Source organism: Monomorium pharaonis, chromosome 3 (assembly GCF_013373865.1).
Source record: "Monomorium pharaonis isolate MP-MQ-018 chromosome 3, ASM1337386v2, whole genome shotgun sequence".
NCBI lineage: Eukaryota > Metazoa > Arthropoda > Insecta > Hymenoptera > Formicidae > Monomorium > Monomorium pharaonis.
The window spans coordinates 26,732,909-26,750,962 of record NC_050469.1 but is presented as its reverse complement, the minus strand read 5'-3'; the positions used below and the strand labels follow the sequence as shown (position 1 = coordinate 26,750,962).

At 34.5% G+C, this 18,054-nt stretch overlaps 1 protein-coding gene and 1 long non-coding RNA gene across 2 annotated transcripts in view; one reads left to right on the top strand and one right to left on the bottom strand.

Annotated features, from left to right (window-relative positions):
* Positions 1 to 18,054, top strand: part of LOC105835896 — a 115,950-nt gene that overhangs the window by 21,038 nt on the left and 76,858 nt on the right. The window contains 1 exon segment of the mRNA XM_028193669.2: positions 8,660 to 8,745. The gene's annotated coding sequence lies outside the window, so the exon portion shown is untranslated.
* On the bottom strand, positions 223 to 3,827 carry LOC114255324. The gene is made up of 2 exons (XR_003626611.2): positions 3,324 to 3,827; positions 223 to 419 (listed from the first exon to the last, which is right to left on the bottom strand). It is a non-coding gene; the product is annotated as an uncharacterized LOC114255324 (long non-coding RNA).

The window sequence follows — 18,054 nt, the reverse complement described above, 5'->3', positions numbered from 1 at the left end:
CTGTTACTACTGCTGCTGCTGCTGCTGCTGCTGCCGCCGCTGTTGCTTGTAGCAGCAAGTAGACACTAATTTATTAATGCCACTCCGACCACTATACTCTCCGTTACTCATCACGGTTTATTGACTTTCATTGCGATCTCGTCTCGCGCGCCACACTCGAACGTTCCTTCGCTCTTTTCCTCCCCATGCGACGGTCAGCCTTTCGTCGCAGCGGCTCGTTCCTTTTTCCCTTTTCGCGCCTGCGAGTCCCGCGGTTGTATGACCTCTTGTTCGGCCGTTAATCATCTACCGATCGATGTCAACCGTTCTTTTTCCGCGAATCATTATTTGTTCTAATACCGTTTCTTGAACCTTTCCCAAAGAGGATGTCTCTACAGCGATCCCATCTAGGAGCGAGTGCGATCCTCTAAATGAACATCCTGAAATCGAATCGACGCTGCATTAGCAAAATGGGTTTAGCAATCATTATTGTAATTTCTCTTGCGTTTACTTCCGATTGTACTGGTTAATAGAAGTTTTACACCGGTAGGCTTTAGGTGAACCGTTCCGAAAGGTGGGGTCGATACTTCCGATAAACGGTAAATAGAAACTTTTTTTACGGGTAGTTTTTACGAGAGTCTTCCGGCGATCGGTATCGCGAGTAGTTTTCACAGGGTGGTCTCGGAGCAAAGCGCGTGCTTCCCGACGTGAGAAAGGGGTCGTTGAGTCGAATCGATAGGGTGTGTATTATGAAGCAAATAATAGCACACTGGTGTGCATTTATAAACGACGCGTGACGGACCGTGTATACGCCGTATACTCGTGCGGGTAACGAGTTACTATCGATATCGTCGTATTACAATTCCGTTTCTATTATTGACGGCGTCCCATCGATATTCTGTTTCGAGACTAACGAATCTTACTTTTGCCCAGATGTGCGCCTCTAAATCGAAACTGATTTTTACAGTCCTGATTTTTCGTTCAAATCCACGGTTTTGTTCTAAATACAATGGGAAAATTCGCTTGGAGATGTAAGATCATCTTCGTTGATGGCCTATACTTTCCGTTCTGCAACCCTTGGTATTCGCGGCCTAGCGTGTTTACTGCGATAGAACCGCTCCTCTTTCTTCCTCTCTTTCCCTCGTCAAGTTGTTGAAAGATCGATATATCGAGCAAAACCGGTGACTGGGTCATCATAGCGTTCGCGTTTTTGGTTCGGAGTAACGTTTCGTAAAAAGTACAAAAAGCCTTGTCGAGTATGTCGGAAAAATGTCAAGTTTTATTGCTTTTTGGTAAAGGAAACATTAACGAGATTTGTACGTTTAGTTCGATGCTTTAATGTAACGCGAATAAAAAATGTACCGCGACGGAGAAAGCGACGACAATCACCTGTTAGATAATAGATGTATGGACATTGTAGTTAGGTCTTCATGAAGATAGAGAATGTCGACCTATAGATTCATCCGCGTTAAAAAGAATATTTCTAGTTGTGCTAGTCGTGCACATAATACAGCAAATGACTCATACCACGTGTCGAGTCTCCGGCCTTTTATACGGTTTGGGAGAGACTCGTCGCATGTGACGCTGTTTAAATAAAAGTGACGATTTGCATGGAGGAAGTTGGCCGTGTAACTGCTGAATAGACTACACGAAAACCGTGGAAGGAATTGATTAGTGAGTGGCGATAAGGTCGGTGACTCAGACGCGTGACCAGTTGCCGAAATGTCTTTTAAGTTCCTTTAAAATACCTTTACAATTTGAAAAGTTATCTGATTATTCTTTACAGTTGTTATAATTAGTAGTACAGTAGTGGTATGTAGAAATAATTAAGTGAGAAGTTGTCTAATATAGAAACGCAGTATAAGGACAATTGTTAATATTATTCTTTTTGTTACATTAATTTTTATATAATTATGTATTAGAATTATTATTATTATTAATATCATGTGTATTGGGATTATGTAAAATACATTGAAAAAAAGAGTTATTAATAGCTACCAAATGAATAATGTTAGATGATAAAAATAAACATCAGATGAATAAAATAGTGCCGATTAAACATTTAGTTAATATAATTTTATTTTTTTTAATATTTAATAAATATAACTGAATTTATTATAATATTTACAAAATATTTAGAAAAGTAAAATTATTTTTGGTTATATTAATCAGATTATATTAACATTTAATTAGCATTATTTTACTCAATATTTGATAATTGTTTCTAAACTCTTTTTTTCAGTTTGCAATATTTTGCGTTTCTATATACCAAAAGATTTTTTCCTATTTAAACACAAAAATTTTATGAAACATTTATTTTTGCACTTTCTGCAAATATTGTTTCGCAAATATTGCTGCTTCTATCAAATCGATTTTTACAGTTTATTATTTAAAATTATTAAAAAAAATTTCAGTTTTCTTATAATCACATTACATTAAGTTAAAAAGAAAAAAGGCTAATTACAAAACATGTGTAATGATAATTAGGTCGACAACAAATATAATTTATTTAATCAACTTTTGAATGATTTTTGAAAGATATAATTCACGTTGTCTTCATAGATATCATTAGTACATCGTTATCAGAGAAGCGTCATCACCTGTACATTATGATCGACACGAGCACTTAAAATTTATGCATGGTAAATAAAGGCGAGCAGTTGAAACCAGATAGACGATAATACGAAGAGCGTAACAATTAGCACCAGGGAAGAAGGGCAAATAGCAGTAAGTTTCGTTGGTACAAATGTTATAATAATGGTATGTCAATCGATCTGTTTTTTTTAGCAAACTGCAAATATTTTGTATTTTTGTTGGCAAATCTCTTCACATTTTTTGTGATTTTTTATGCAGAATTAATTAAAACTTTTTAAAAGTCACTTTAATTGAAATTATCATCTAATTTATTTCAAATAACTTGTATATGAAAATTGTGTGCTTAAATTTTTTTATTTTCACTTTAAACATACTTAAATTTTGTAAGAATTTGAATCAATGTGCTAAGTTCTGACTAAACGGTAGAAGTTATTTGTCACAATTTGACACTTTATCGCAGATTACCAGCAATTAAGGCAGTCTCTTATTAAGATACGAGAAAGATACGAGATTAACCTGAATGTGCCAGGAATATTTTTCCTCTTTACGAAATTGACATATACATGTACTTCCTTGTTACGAACGGGAAACACGTAAGGAGTCATGCATTTATAAAGAACAGAAAAGAAGAAAGAAGTTTCTGAATGTAGTTTTAAATTTATAAGTTAACAAGATAAAAACAGAGCGATATGATGGCAAGTGTACACGACACTGTGGATTTAAATAATTAATTATATTTTGATTCTTACCGGCGATCTCGTCTTCTTAAAACTATAATTTGCTCCGAAACCACTCACTCGGCGGAATCGTTTGGCGGAAATTCGCGACACTCACGGTAATCGAAGTCGCGAGATCTTCGGTCGATTGAGATCTTCGGGAAAAATTGTGGAACCGCGGAAGACGCGTCCGTCAGTTCGACGAGAGGAAAGTTTCCGTTCAGTTCCTGTCGGGAATAGGAAGGAGCATGCAGCCTTCTCTCGCGAGGAAGATCGGTCTTCCGGTCGCGTTCCCGACAGCGGACGTGGACGGACTGAACGCGCCCCTCGGCGTGACAGGGTCCTGTCTTCTTTTTCGGGGGAACGGACTCCCTCTCTCCCTCTCTCTCTCTCTCTCTCTCGTTCTTTCTTCGCGCTTCTTTCAGCCCTCCGTTCCGCCGCTTCTTCGCCGCGTGCGGCTCCTCAAGTACGCGGCGCGACGGAATCGCGCTCACGACTGGGACATTAGCTTCACTCTCCCCGTACTCCGGTCGTGCTACCAGGCTTTTCCTCCACCCACGTCCACCCAGTTGCGTATCAATCGGGGGCACCGCGAAACTCATTCGACTCGTGCTTCTTGTGCTTCGTCAAGTTTTAACTTGAGGAGCTTGTAGAAAAAAAGTTTACCGAGGGATTGAGGAGCGAGAGCAGTTTCGAGAGAGAATTCTTATCATAAAGTTACGAGGAAATTTATAGGAGGAACAGAGAGATAGAGTAATGGCATTTGATATTTAATATGTGATATACCTTAACTGAAGTTTTATCGGCTAAATAAATTGCAACGAGAAAGAATCCGTTGATCTCCGAGATCCGATCGCGCAAAACACGTGTGCGTCGACGACTTTGGAGCGACCACACTCGAGAAATCAGAATTAATTAACTTGCACTGAGGAATCTCAGACTGGTGGAAGTCGCACGTATGTGCCGCGTCGTGAGAGACGTTAGAAGTGTAATAAATAAAACTGACAACGAGATAATAGACAAATTGGCCCTAAACACATCCGACTCGTTAGCGGGGTATCAGAAGGTCGGGTTTCGTCAGTGTGGAGGGAAGCGGTCACACTTTTCACCATCTTGTTGCAGGAGGAAACGCAGACGGTCGACTCTTTCCTGTAAATCTTTCGCGTTTCCCCCCCTCCGCCCAAATTTATCCCCTCACGCTTAATTGTTGCGCAATTGTTTTGCCATTTGTCGTTCCGAATAATTCCTGATAACAGGAGTAAATACGAGGGTTGTCGACCTGTCATATTCGTCACGCTCACCGTGTGATCGTTACCAGGCATAATTCAGCATAGCCTTCCATGCTAGGACAAGCGAGATTTGAGATAGGTACAATTACTTCTAAACCGGATAAATGTCTTTTATTCGAGAATTAGCCGTCCCTTCCCGGCCATCTCGTCGCGTTTTATTTTTTCTCATGAAACGCTTGCTCTAACTTGTTTCGCGTTCATTCAAATGAATAAAAGCTTGATCCATATTGAAGTTTCAACAAGTCGGAAGAATAATAAATTAATAATAAAATATTGTATCTTTTTATTTTTGTTTGATATATTAATTAATGTTAATTAAAAAGTTTAATGCAAGAACGAAATATTATAAATTCTCATTTAATGAAGTTCATAATAAGTTTAAAATGAATCTTATTAGTTGGAATTTTACCTTACAATGGATGTTGCGAGTTGTAAATTTACTTTTGTTTTTAGTTTAGTTTACACAAAAAAGTTTTAAAAAGAAAAAAGAAATATAAATCTTTGAGCTAGTCTCCACCCGACGTTTTTCTTAACATAAATTTATACCTGTTAAGTATATATAAAATAAATATTAATATAAATTATTCATTTTGAAAGGTATTTAAAATGTATTTTAAATATAGAAATTAAAACTTTGAACGCAATTAATCAAATTTAACACATTCATGACAGTTAATAAATGTATTGCTCACAATGATTTTTATCGCGTAATTACTAGTGTGCAATCGCTATCTACGCTTAAGAGCAATTCTTCCATAGCTGAGCAGCCAATTTAAGCGTATCGTATATATACCGAACTTCCTTGAAGCCAATTAGACGCAAACTGTTTGCGATTAAACGCATAACGTTCGTGCGTTTCCTTTATGCGAAACGAGTTTTCAAATTGATGACACTCGAAGCCGTTTTTATTTTTCATAAACACTTCTTGATAATTATATATGCCAATATGATTACGCATGTAGACTCGATGAGATATAAGAAAAACACTTCAGAGATAAAAATGGACAAATGCCTTATATCTAAGGTGTTCAATATTTTTTCAACCATTTTGAAGTAGATTTTTCTTTAATAGAAACAGAAGCACGATTGTTCGTAATAAACAGTTAATAAAAATCCCAAAATTTATAGATTCAATAAATATATTCAATAAATGATAGTACACAGAAAAAAAAGTAATATAGCCAATATGTAATTGCGGGCTGCCAACTACATAATATAATCAATACAATAATATTTACTGTTAATGCAAGTACAATATTGATACTGCAATAGCATATGTTATTGTAGTGAGTATATTTGTAGTTGGCAGCCCGCAATTACATATCTTATTAGATATATTACTTTTTTTTTCAGTGTACATTAACTGCCTTACATGTTAGATCATAATACTTTATGTTGAAAATCCAATTGCACAAGTTCTGCATGTACTTTTTGACTGGAATAATATTTTGGTAAGAAGGTAAACTATAGTAGATCTTGATATTTGTAAGGTCAAGGTGTAACCTATTATCACGCACGAATGTATGCGACAAGCTCTCCATGCGTACCGGTATACGACTACACTGCGAACCCAAGTGTGTAGTTTTACACACTTAAAGTGTAAAGTGTGTACAATTACACAGATAAAGACGAATACACACGTACATGAGTTTACACACTTAAAGTGTGTAAAACTACACACTTGGATTTGCAGTGTAATCGTATTACTTAATTTTATATGCTTTCCTGAGGACATATGTTATTCACACATGTGTCTTTATCATGTTATGTGTCTTTATCATGTGTAAATAATTAGACTATCGTATATTGTAAAAGTTATATAAAAGATACATAAAAAAATCCAATTGATATTTATAGTCGACACTTATTTTAAGAACGTCTTAGATAATATGTATCTGAAGATGTTAATATGATTAGTTGATAACAATTTAAGGTTGTGTACGCGATCTTAAAAATACAAGAATGGATTAAATGAGTACAAAATCAACTGTACAAAATCAAACGAATAAAAAAGAAAAACTAAGGAGAAAGACATCTCCGAAAGAAAAAAAGCTTGGTCATAATCTTGTGATAATTACAATTAGATGTTTTTAATACGACCGGAATTTTAATTGAAGGGGGTGGGGAGCTCGAATTATAAGAAACCGCGTACAAGTCGAAATTTATGCTGGTTTATGAGACATGTAATTATTCAGGTGTACTTACACGATATTTAAGTTATTTGGCGAATACATTAACATTTAACGGAATCGCATTTAGAGCATTATGAAAGTAAACAAAAAGTATTACAAAATGAAAAGACTTAGGCCAGTATTCATAGACAGGTCTTATATTTAAGATCGTCTTAAGTACTGCTTTAAGATGTCATCAACCAATCACAGAGCCGTATTAGCATCTTAAGACATTGCTTGAGACGGATCTCAAAATAAGACTCAACTATGAATATATATATATCGGCCTTAGAATAGTAATTTTAATTTGTCCTTTTAGTAACAAACATTTCAAATAGTAAATTTTTACAAAAATGTATATTTAATTAAAACATGTAATTATTTTGATATTTGTAGAGGAAATAAAATAAAATAAAATAATTTTTTTTTTATTTGCATTCAAGGCTAAATAAGACTCTTATCTCTATGTTTGTTACATTGTTACATAAAAGTGTGCGCAACATGTATGCAATCACTTGCACGGTACACAAATCTTCTGTGCCTATTAATGCACAAATCAGCTATAAACTGGTCGCAAGAGAGAACAAAATGAGTTGGCGAGCAACAGAACTTTGCGTGCTAACATTTAATAAAAACACGAATAGGATTTTGATCAAAGCGAATCTAAATTAAATAGCTCTTCAAGGCCTCTGTTTACTTATTTTAAGAAACACGCAACGCGTTTTTTAATGCAATTTGCATTATACTATGTCTAATAACGAAAACCTCTCTCGATTTAAAATGCATCAATACATGAAAACGATCGAAGCATTGTTCTCAATCTTTTGAATGTTTTTTGGAGAAGTAAAATTTGATTTGAAAATTGATCAATAATTATTATTTTAAAGTATTCTTAAAACATTTTCCCCAAATATGAAACTGAAAAAATCATGGCGGATAAATAAGAAAACGAATTATTATTCTACCTCATCATTCGTTGTTACATTTTTACTAGTTGGTTAAAAAGCATCTTATTTTTAATTTATTATTCATTAGCTTGATCGAGAAACTAATTGTCGCTAATTATGTGGAACTCATTATTGATGCCTAAGTTGTTTCACACTATTAACGACCATTTAAGAAATCGAACGTAAAATCGTCACTGTGCGCGATAATTGTTGCTAAAATATTTGACCCACATGTTACGTCATGGTTATTCACATCCTGTTTAGCTTCTTCTTGCTGGATTTTTATTTGCGCTCGCAATATCAGATTGTTTAACAATGACGCGGCTTCTATATCAAACATTGTGAAATGATAAGGATTCAAACTATCAGCGAAAAATTTTACCAAAGCGGTCATTTAATATTTAGTAGTTAATATTTAATTTTATAATTTTTAAAAAATAAAATTCAACATTTATAAATTAAAAAAATTAAAAGTATATTACTCTTTTGAATATTGTTGTTCAAAATTTGGTATAATTTTAGAAAATTTTTAATGAATTTCTTATGAATTTTTTATAAATTCTCTTTTAAATTTTTAATGAATATTCTATAAATATTAATGCAGAAGATTTATAAAAGTTCAGAGAAAATTTGTAGAAAATTTATAGAAAAATTATAGAGAATTCATAGAAAATTTATAGAAAATTTATATTGTACAATGTGATAGCAAAATTAATAATGCGCTTTTTTTTAATGTAAATTTTAATACATATAGAAAAAATAAAAAATATTTTTCTAAGGTTTTGCTTTTTAAATTACAATATTACAAAAATTTATAACTTTTGATGCTGTTACTTATAAATAGAATATAAATTTTTGTAATTAAAAATTACATATAACATGTAAGACATTCTACATTTACAATTACTGATAATAATATTTTTTCTTACAAATTAAACTTTAGTTGCTACTTATTATTACAGATGGCGTGGAATGTTTCAGCAATGAGTGACCTCTCACTGTATTTTCTCCCTGCATTCGCATTAGATGGCAGTAGCATAAATCATTGGTGAGCTTTTTGAATGTATATTTTTACTGTTAAAAAAATTTATTGAAGAATTTTATAAAAGAGATGAATATACATATATTTATCACAAAAATAAGAAACGATAGTGAATATTATATCCAGAAGAGACAAAAAATTATTTATTCGTATATTGTACATTGCCAAAAGTTAAAAGAAACAAATAGTAGCTCTGAATTATCTCGTAAAAAATATTTATCTTCTGAAATTTCTCTCTCTTTCTTCCTCTGTCTCTCGCGTGTGTATATTATACAGTATATACATATAAATATATACTATTATGTTAGATTTATCATACTTTAAATGTGGTCATACATAAATAATTTCTTTAAAAATATACGAACAATTACTTTTATAATCAACAGAAATATATTACAGCTTTTGAAAGACAAGGATTTGATACAGTGCTCTATCATAAATTGAAATAACATAAGTTGTTATCAGAAGTGGTGACATACTTCGATATTTATCGTATGACTCGAAAGAAAAAGGCATTTATTGACCTGTATACTTGTCTAGAGATTCTAATCTTTCAATGTGAAATTAAAATACAGTCTTACACATTACTAATCTAGAATCAAATATGAAAGAAACGTTAAGTTTGTGTTATACTCGCACCTAATAATCCATATAATGAAAATTGCAGATTTCTTTCACGAGTAATAAAGGACGAGTAAAAAGATCACATTTAATGACAATTTACGAATACATAAAAAAAACGTTTTTAAACATTTTGTGTAAACAACGTTGTTAAATATGACAAGTGTTCGAGAATTTTGACAATGTAGGTACATTGTTTAAATAAAAGTATACCTTTTATAGATCGAATATATTTTTCTTAAGAAAAGATTTTTTGAAATAGAAGAAAAAAAAATATTTTTTAAAGTGTAAATAAATTTTTTTAATGTTGAGAAGTTAAAAAAAATGTCAGCTTTAAAGTTTTGGTAAAATATAAAAATTGTTTATATGATTTAGCTTTCAGTTCACTGAAAGTTCAGTCACTTTCAGTTCTTATTTTAATTCTATATATAGCTTTGCTCAAATATAAAACATAAAAACCTTAAAACCAGCCACCTTTTGTGTGTGCTGCGTGCGAAAAATCTGTCAACAGTTTAGAGAGGCTTAATATGTGCAGCGTAGGTTCGTTAACGACTCCGTCTATCCTATGTGCTACTTCCTGAGAAGTCCAGGCAGCCCTTACGTCTCTCCGCTAATTATTAGCCGAGCGCGTGAATCGCGTGACCAGCGTCGTCCCACAAGAGCCGCGAACCCGGAACCATTTCCTACACGCCGGTTTTCTCCGCTTCCCTGCGTTAGTCGCCGGTATTTTTTTTTTATTTTTATTATTATTCTATCCCTCGACCGGTCGTCGCTAGTGAGAGGTACGATACCGTGGCCGCCGTTCTAAGTTCTCGTGGGCGGAGTCGTACAGGAACACCGCGGAACAAGTGAAATTGTATCGCGTTCGGGGTTCCAGATAGAAAGTATCGCGGCCTCTCAGCGGGGCACTTCGTGCCTAGCAAACTGGAACGGTCAGATTAGATCCTTAGACACACACGGCTATCCTTTTGAAGAATGGAGTGAATTCGGATGACAAATTTATGAGGGGAATAATCAAATCACAGGGATATCAAATCAGAGAGATAGAACCAAAATTAATTTAGTAATACAAAATTTACTTGGAAAATTAATTTCAGCTAAAAATATTAATTAGGCCACCTGAGATAAAAGCTATCTTGATTTTATATAATAGAATGTTAGTGTATTTATAAAAACTACAAGCAATCAGAAGAAATATGTCATATACATACACACACACATACATACAAAGGAACTGACGTATCTTATATCATCGTTATCAATCTTTCATAATCGGCGGGTTCATTTAATCGTCATTGGAAAAGAAATAGACAGTCGTCCATATTCGGTATATTACGCAAGGGACGAACTTATTCGCAATGATGAGCCGCAGATCATTCGGCAGAGAGTCGCTCGTAAAGAAAGACAGCTTTACGGAGCTTTCGAATACACGTAATTGCCGTCGTGGACTTAGTGAAATCGGTGCATTCAACGTACAATTACGTACGCGCCCGCTCGCACGGCCGACTCGGCGAAGGATCGTGACCTTTATCAGCAACGAAGCTCGCCGTTGGCGGTAAAGAACGTTATTCTTACACCTATGGATAGTATTTATCTATCGTGCAACGGTGAATTACGTATGAAAATCAACATCTCACCTTTTCGCGCGTTATGCGTCTTGGTTCGTTAAGTATTACTTAATCGAAAAAGCGTTTCTCATGTTTGTACTTGTGTTACTCATCGATAACCCGCTCGCCAAATCGCTTGCCCACGCTCGCGCCGATTCCGGCGGCTGCTCCGTTATGTAAACGAAAAAGTTGCGCTACCGCCTAGTTTTCCACGCGCGCCCAGATTCACCGCAATTTCTGGCCGGATTACCCAACTGTCTGACGCTTTCCATCGAACGTAGTTTAAAGGAATTTCCCAAAAACGCGCCAATCACGTTTTTCATGACGCGAGTTTGGTGTTTTCATTCATAAAGATGTCGCGAAAAATGTCCCGTTGCATAATGAAGCTTAGCAGCGTAGGAAACTTATAGATATAACCAGAGACTTGTCAGTTTAAAAGAGGAGGCTGTTATTTTATAATAAAAAAATTAACTTGTTTTTATTTATTGGTGCTCTTGCGATGCAATAATTAAAATTGCACATATGATAATGAGACATGTCAACAACATTGTTTCAATAATTAAATAAGATTTTCGTAACAGAGCAATTAATCAGAGCTTAGAAATCAAAGAACTGCACAATTTAGACAATTTTAATCATATTTTAATATTGCTTGTCGGTCACAGAAAAATAATGCAACTCTCTTCACACATATACACACATGTGCAGTTGCATACTTATTTCATATCTTATTTTCGTTTATGACGGATAGACGCTCTTTAAGAATCTCTTTTTTTTCCAAGAAGAATTGCAAAAATTGTAGAAATAATTCTCCTGAAGAAAAGTCGCAGTCGTAAACGTCTCTTGGATGTCGCGAGGACATCTTTTCTGAAAAGGAAGACGAGAGCAAAACCGTGAGAACTCGCGTATCGCGTGTCGTATTGCTGGAAGGTACGTTTTCAGCAAAAACGATCGATCTTGTCCCATTATATCGACGAGAGGATATCACGGCCGTGAGGCGCGTCAGGACGCCTTCCCGGCATCGCCATCTTCTCTCTTTCTCTCTCTCTCTCTCCTTCTCGCCCTCGCCCTTGGGCTACGGCCATATATGAAACGTTGGGCAATCCTATCAGACGTGGGTGGTGTGGTGTGGCTGCGGGGGGGGATACCGTTATACGTTACACCCACCTTTATTCTATAATATAGATCAGAGCCGAATGCGCACGAGAGAGAGAGAGAGAGAGAGAGAGGGATGGAGGGGAATCCGCGGCGGTGTGCATAAACCCTCTTATATCATCGTCCGCCGTGCGGCGCATTGAACGTTTCATTACCTATACTTTACATAAGCCGCACCGACAACGGGAGAGGAACGCGCCGTTCCTCGACCGTTCCAGAGAAGGCTCTCTTAAGGCCCGGCCAGGACTCTCTGCCTCGCGCCTCCTCGAGCAAAACCAGCTTCCAGCGACGGGCTCGAGCCGGACTTTGTCGCGAGTGACATCACGTCGCGACGTTTTGAGTTCTGACATTTACCGTGCAGGAACAACCTGAGAGGCGCATTACCCACGTGTGTTTCACATATTCAGTAAAATTTTGGCCGGAGCGTGCGTTCGGTCATAACTGATTTATTCGCGAGATGACGTTATCTCACGCTGTTGTCAGCGAACACGGTTAATCACGAGCTTGACGGCTGGAATTATTACGTAGTTCAAGAATTTTTTAATTTATTATATTTACGAAAGAGAACTGAAATAAATTTAAACAAGATTTAGAATCGACTGTAACGAGATAATTAATAAAATGGACAATGCGAGCTATGTATAAAGAGAAAGTTAAATACAAGGTCCCAATTTAGCTGAAAAGAGATAGGAAGATCGCCCGCGAGCTGTAACTCACGCGCGTTTCCGCATCTAATCGCGCGAATAGCGCATTTGAAATTAAAAACGCTGAGGAGCGACGACTTTTTCCCGTACGTTGCGGGAAGCGACGAGGGTCGCGTTGTTGTACTCCCGGACGGAAGAAAGAAATGAGGGGACGATTTGCATAACATGCGGCGCCGCGTTTGTTCGTCTCGAGGACGCGTGAATCTATCGCTCGCTCGCTCGTTCGTTCTCTCGCTCGTCTTACGATCGGCCGAGTAGCGCTGAATCATAGGATAAACATAGTCGGAGATGTGCTCTCTTCCTGAACTTTGCGTGCATGCATGGTTGAGACGCAATGTCCGGCACGACGGCGTTTCCAGCGGTTGACGAACGTGTTTCCGCGGGACAATGCAGCCGTGCAGTCGCGGCCAATAGATCCCCGGTGTGTCTCTCTCTTTTTTCTTCTTTCTGTCTGTCTCTCTTTCTCTGGCGATGTGCCGCGAATACGTGCCGTATCGCAGGAAAGAAAAGTCTCTCGGCGAACGACATATAAATTAGGGTCATCTCCGGCTACCGGTTCGACGAAGCTTTCCTTCGTCGGCCGGCCTGTAAATTTCTGTCAAACTTCCTCGTAAAGTTCCCCTCGCGGAAAACATTTCTCTTTAAAGACATATAAATATTATGTTGCCGCGTCACTATCTATATTAAGGAATACGTTATATAAGAGTGAGTGAACTATAAATAAATTTTATGCATACAAAGTATTTACACACGAGATAATTAATTTCTTTAAAATTAAATGTTTATTATTCCTGTTTCATCTTTGTATCCCTCCCGGGATCGAGCTATGCGAGAGCTTTATCGTGATTGTGCCTCGCGAGTAAAAGCGAAACATCATTGCCTGTATCTGTTTAACATGTCAGAAGTAAAAGTAAATAAATGGTCCATATACTTCGGTTCGATATGTCGAACCGACCAATAATATGATAATTTCGAGAAAGCTAGGAAAAGAGCTAGGGGGAAATATATATGTGTTTCGGGCACCGCGCTGCACAGGCAGGTGCTGAAAGTATCGGTAACAGGACGTCAATTTCCATTCACATATACGGGACGCTCACACGCGCGCGTATTTCGCGCACCCACGTCCACGTGTAACGCCTGGAGTATGCGTTTGCGCGTGTTTTTTTCCTCACCGCGAGAGAAAGTGCCTGAGCGACACCTTTTCCCATGCGCGCACAATTAAGCTCGCAGGAGGCCAGGCGAGGCGCTCGGCAGGCTCGATATCCGCGTTCAAAGCTTCATTCCGCGACTCGAGAACCGCCGTTGAAATCGTTCAAGTCGCGCGTCGCGATTGTCATACAGATAACTCGGAATTCTTAATTCGATTTCAATGCACTATTCTTAGTAATATCACAATACTAATCTCGAGTTGCGGAAATATACGTGTAATGAATATTTCATCGATGTATTGTCCCAAAAGATTCAAATCTGATTACTACATATATTATATATTTTGTTATGCTCTTGAGAACGGTCCTAATATTTATGCCGAAACGAGCTCCAAGAATGTTGCGCGAAATAAATAGGACTCACTTGAGAAGAAATGATTAATTAAAGATATACAAAGCGTTGACAACTAAAGCGTGCGAGTCGTTTTAAAGCTCAAGACAATCTGACAGTCTGTTTGTGCTATGATAAACAGTAAATTGATCGTCAGGAAACATTCCGTTTCACTTTTGATGCTGATCGCAGTTCGATTCGGCATGAACGTCAGAGCCGAAGCGTTAAAGGCAATATGTATTTGTCACACTATGTAGGTCACTTCCGCCTGATGATAATTTATATTTGATTTAATTAATTAGCAGAATGTTTTTATCACTACCTTTCAAAAATTTGTAAAAGGGCCTTACTTATTAGTTAGTATGTCTTCGCTTGTATGTTTACATTATAATTAAAACTTAAATATAATATATAATTATAACTAAAACTAGCTTAGAATAAATATACATAGATAAGAATGTCTGAAAGAATGTTCTATTTTTATCTTTATCAACAAGATAAGAACATTATGTAAAAACTTAAGTAAAAATTTTCTATTTTAAATGAATATTCTATTTATTAATCTTATCTTATTTTTTATTTTTTAATAACTGAGCTAGAAGTTAAAAAATTAAATTATAACTTCCTTAAAATTTCGTAATATAATATATTATACTTTTATCTCCATTTTGCAGCTTGAAAGTCTTAATCATTCTTGACAATAAAAAATCGTATATGAAATATTTAATAAATTGTTAAGTTACTCCAATTTCAAGATTTTTGTATTAATCTGTCACAGCCTATGTATTCCAAGATAACGGATCTGTACTATGAATTTACTGTACTGAATTTATATTTATGCTTTTTTGATGTGTATATATATATATATATATATATATATATATATATACATATTACTGATATAATGTTCACGAAAATTTATTAATATTATTAATAATAACGCATTAACTTAGCTCATAATTGTTTGTCATCTGAGGTCAGGCTTTCTCCTCCTCCTTCAGATTCGTCCATTGCATTCATATAATACAACTCGTGAAAACATGATTAATTACGTGCATATTAATTTTCATAATAGAATAATCACCCACATATTGCACTTTCGATATTAATTTCATGCACTTTACAATGTTGCGACAAAATCGCACCGATATGTGACCGCAAAAATAATACAAGAAATTAAAAAAACAAAACTCTATTTGATTATAACTGATTTCTTTTATATTCGTGAAACTTACAAAGCATAATGAATAAAAGCTGAAATGATATAGAGCTTCAATCACAAATTTATTCTGTACATATAATAAATATTAAAATAAATAAATAAATAATAAAATAATAAAATTAATAATTAACTAATTGACCTTACTCATGATTATACTTATTAATTAAACTTATCGTGAAATTGCTCAGAGTCGGCCCGTTCTATATAAAACGTTTACAACGTCCATTTATGTTTGAAAATAAAAAAAAGATTAAGCATTATAGGTATATATAATATATTATAGAATTTAGTACATTCGGTAATCTGCGTTTTCAATTTGAAAGTGATGAATTATGTAATCAGCAAAAAATTCAAAGCTCGATGCATGTATTCAAATATAGATATTGTCAAAGAAATCCATTACTGCCTTATACGCACATAATAAATATCGTGATGAAACAATGCTTTATTATTTCCATTATCTATTATTAATATTTAAATGAAATACATAATTCGTGCGAGGTATTTTTTTTTCAATAAAAATAAATGATTAATTTTAGTCGCGGAAGTTAATTAATGGATGATAGTTAATTTTTCATAGTTCAGAAATAATTGCGTTTTGATGAGTAACGTAACGATATGTGGATAGGCATGCGTCACAACCAGTCGACTTAGTCTTGCCGGACGAATGACAATACAATGCACGCGGTGGCCTTGTGTATGCAGCGCCGGACAAATGTTGACTAACGAAATCAAAATACACATCAGCTGGTTCCGCTACATATATTATGAAAGATTTAATATTATTTTAATACTATAGTTACTTGTACTTTTTAAATTAATTTCAAGAATATTATATTTTGCTCGTGTGTTAATTTATTTAGCATCACATATCACATAAAATAATACTAAATTGCACTTGATTGAGAAAGCTTTTTGACGACTACTGGAACTTAATTTTTTCTTTCTTTAAGATATTAAAATCATACAATTTTATTTTCAGGACGCAAAAAATAAGAAAGAAAAAAAATCATAAAATTATATTTTTCTGAATGCTTTTAAATAAAAATAAAGATTAACTTTATTTTTCAAATGATGAAATTTAATATTTTTTACGTATCAAGATTAAAAATGATTAATTTCAAACGTATATCTTTACTTTATTAAATTAATATAAAAAATTTCTAGAATTATATGTTTCTCATTAATTATAATTCCAATAACAATATTTTTGTTACAAAACATTTTAATTAAGCATAATTTTTTATCATTATTTTAGATGACATTAACAAGTTAATAAAAAAAAGCGTTAATATGCAATAACAAGCCAATTATCGAAATTAATTTAAAATATAAGGAAGAAATTATCTGATATGTGTAATAATCATGGGTAATTATTCCATAATAGTTAATTTGCAGTTGAAAATTTTTTAATAAAACAAAACTGACTAGCTTATACTTATAATCTTCATTTTGATAGCGATGTGTTAATAGTGTATATACGATTATGCAATAACAGAAATTATTATTGCCTTAAAATATTTATTATTTTACAGAATACAATCGCGCAAAATATTCTATTTCTTTAAATTACTTTATAATTATATTTAATGATAAGTAATAAAGTTAGAATCTTTTTTGATATTATTCTTCATAGGATCTCTAGTAAACGTAGCTAAACATTCAAGCGACATTTAAAGATAAGTGTCGAAAAATCGAGTCGCACATCCGTGAATTCCGTTATGCAAAAGAAAAGTGTCCCGATAGGAACTATGTAAAGTCTAGAGTCAAGATCAGTGAAAACACTAATTACCACGGAGAAATCATTAATTATATCGTTGCCGCTCTCCTCTCCCTTTTTTCTACATGACTCCGTTTCTGTCTTGTTTCCTCTTTTTCCCTCTTCGCCCCACGTCCTTCTGTCTTTCGCTTGCATTCTTCCGTGATGCTAACTATGTGAAGTACTCCCACGACACAAGAATGCCGCTTCAAGATCACGGACTTACGGTCGTGCCAGTCGACGACTCTCTTAATTATTCCCAACGTTTTCCTCTTCGCTTCCACCTTCGAGACTTTGCTTCTCTTGCTGCTGTTGCTCAAGATGAAATATTACAGTTACTTGTAAAATAGAAAATCCAGTTACAAATAATGATATTTGCATTCTGATGCAGATACCGTAGAAGTTTCTGCAAAGTTGCATTATTTTATGAAAAATTCGAAATATTATTAATACAATAATTACAAAATGATTATATTACACGTGTTAATACTCGTTAACAAAAACAAATTATTTTCTCATTAATTATGTCTTATTTGTTATTAATTCATTTATTATTGTTTATCTTTTTATTAATTAATTAATGACAGCATTACTGTCAAAAACAATAATAAAATTTCAAGTGATTATTAAAGATATTGAAAAGAAAGAGCTACAAATTAATTTGCTTATAATTATTTCTTAGCAATTACATTAATATATTTATATATC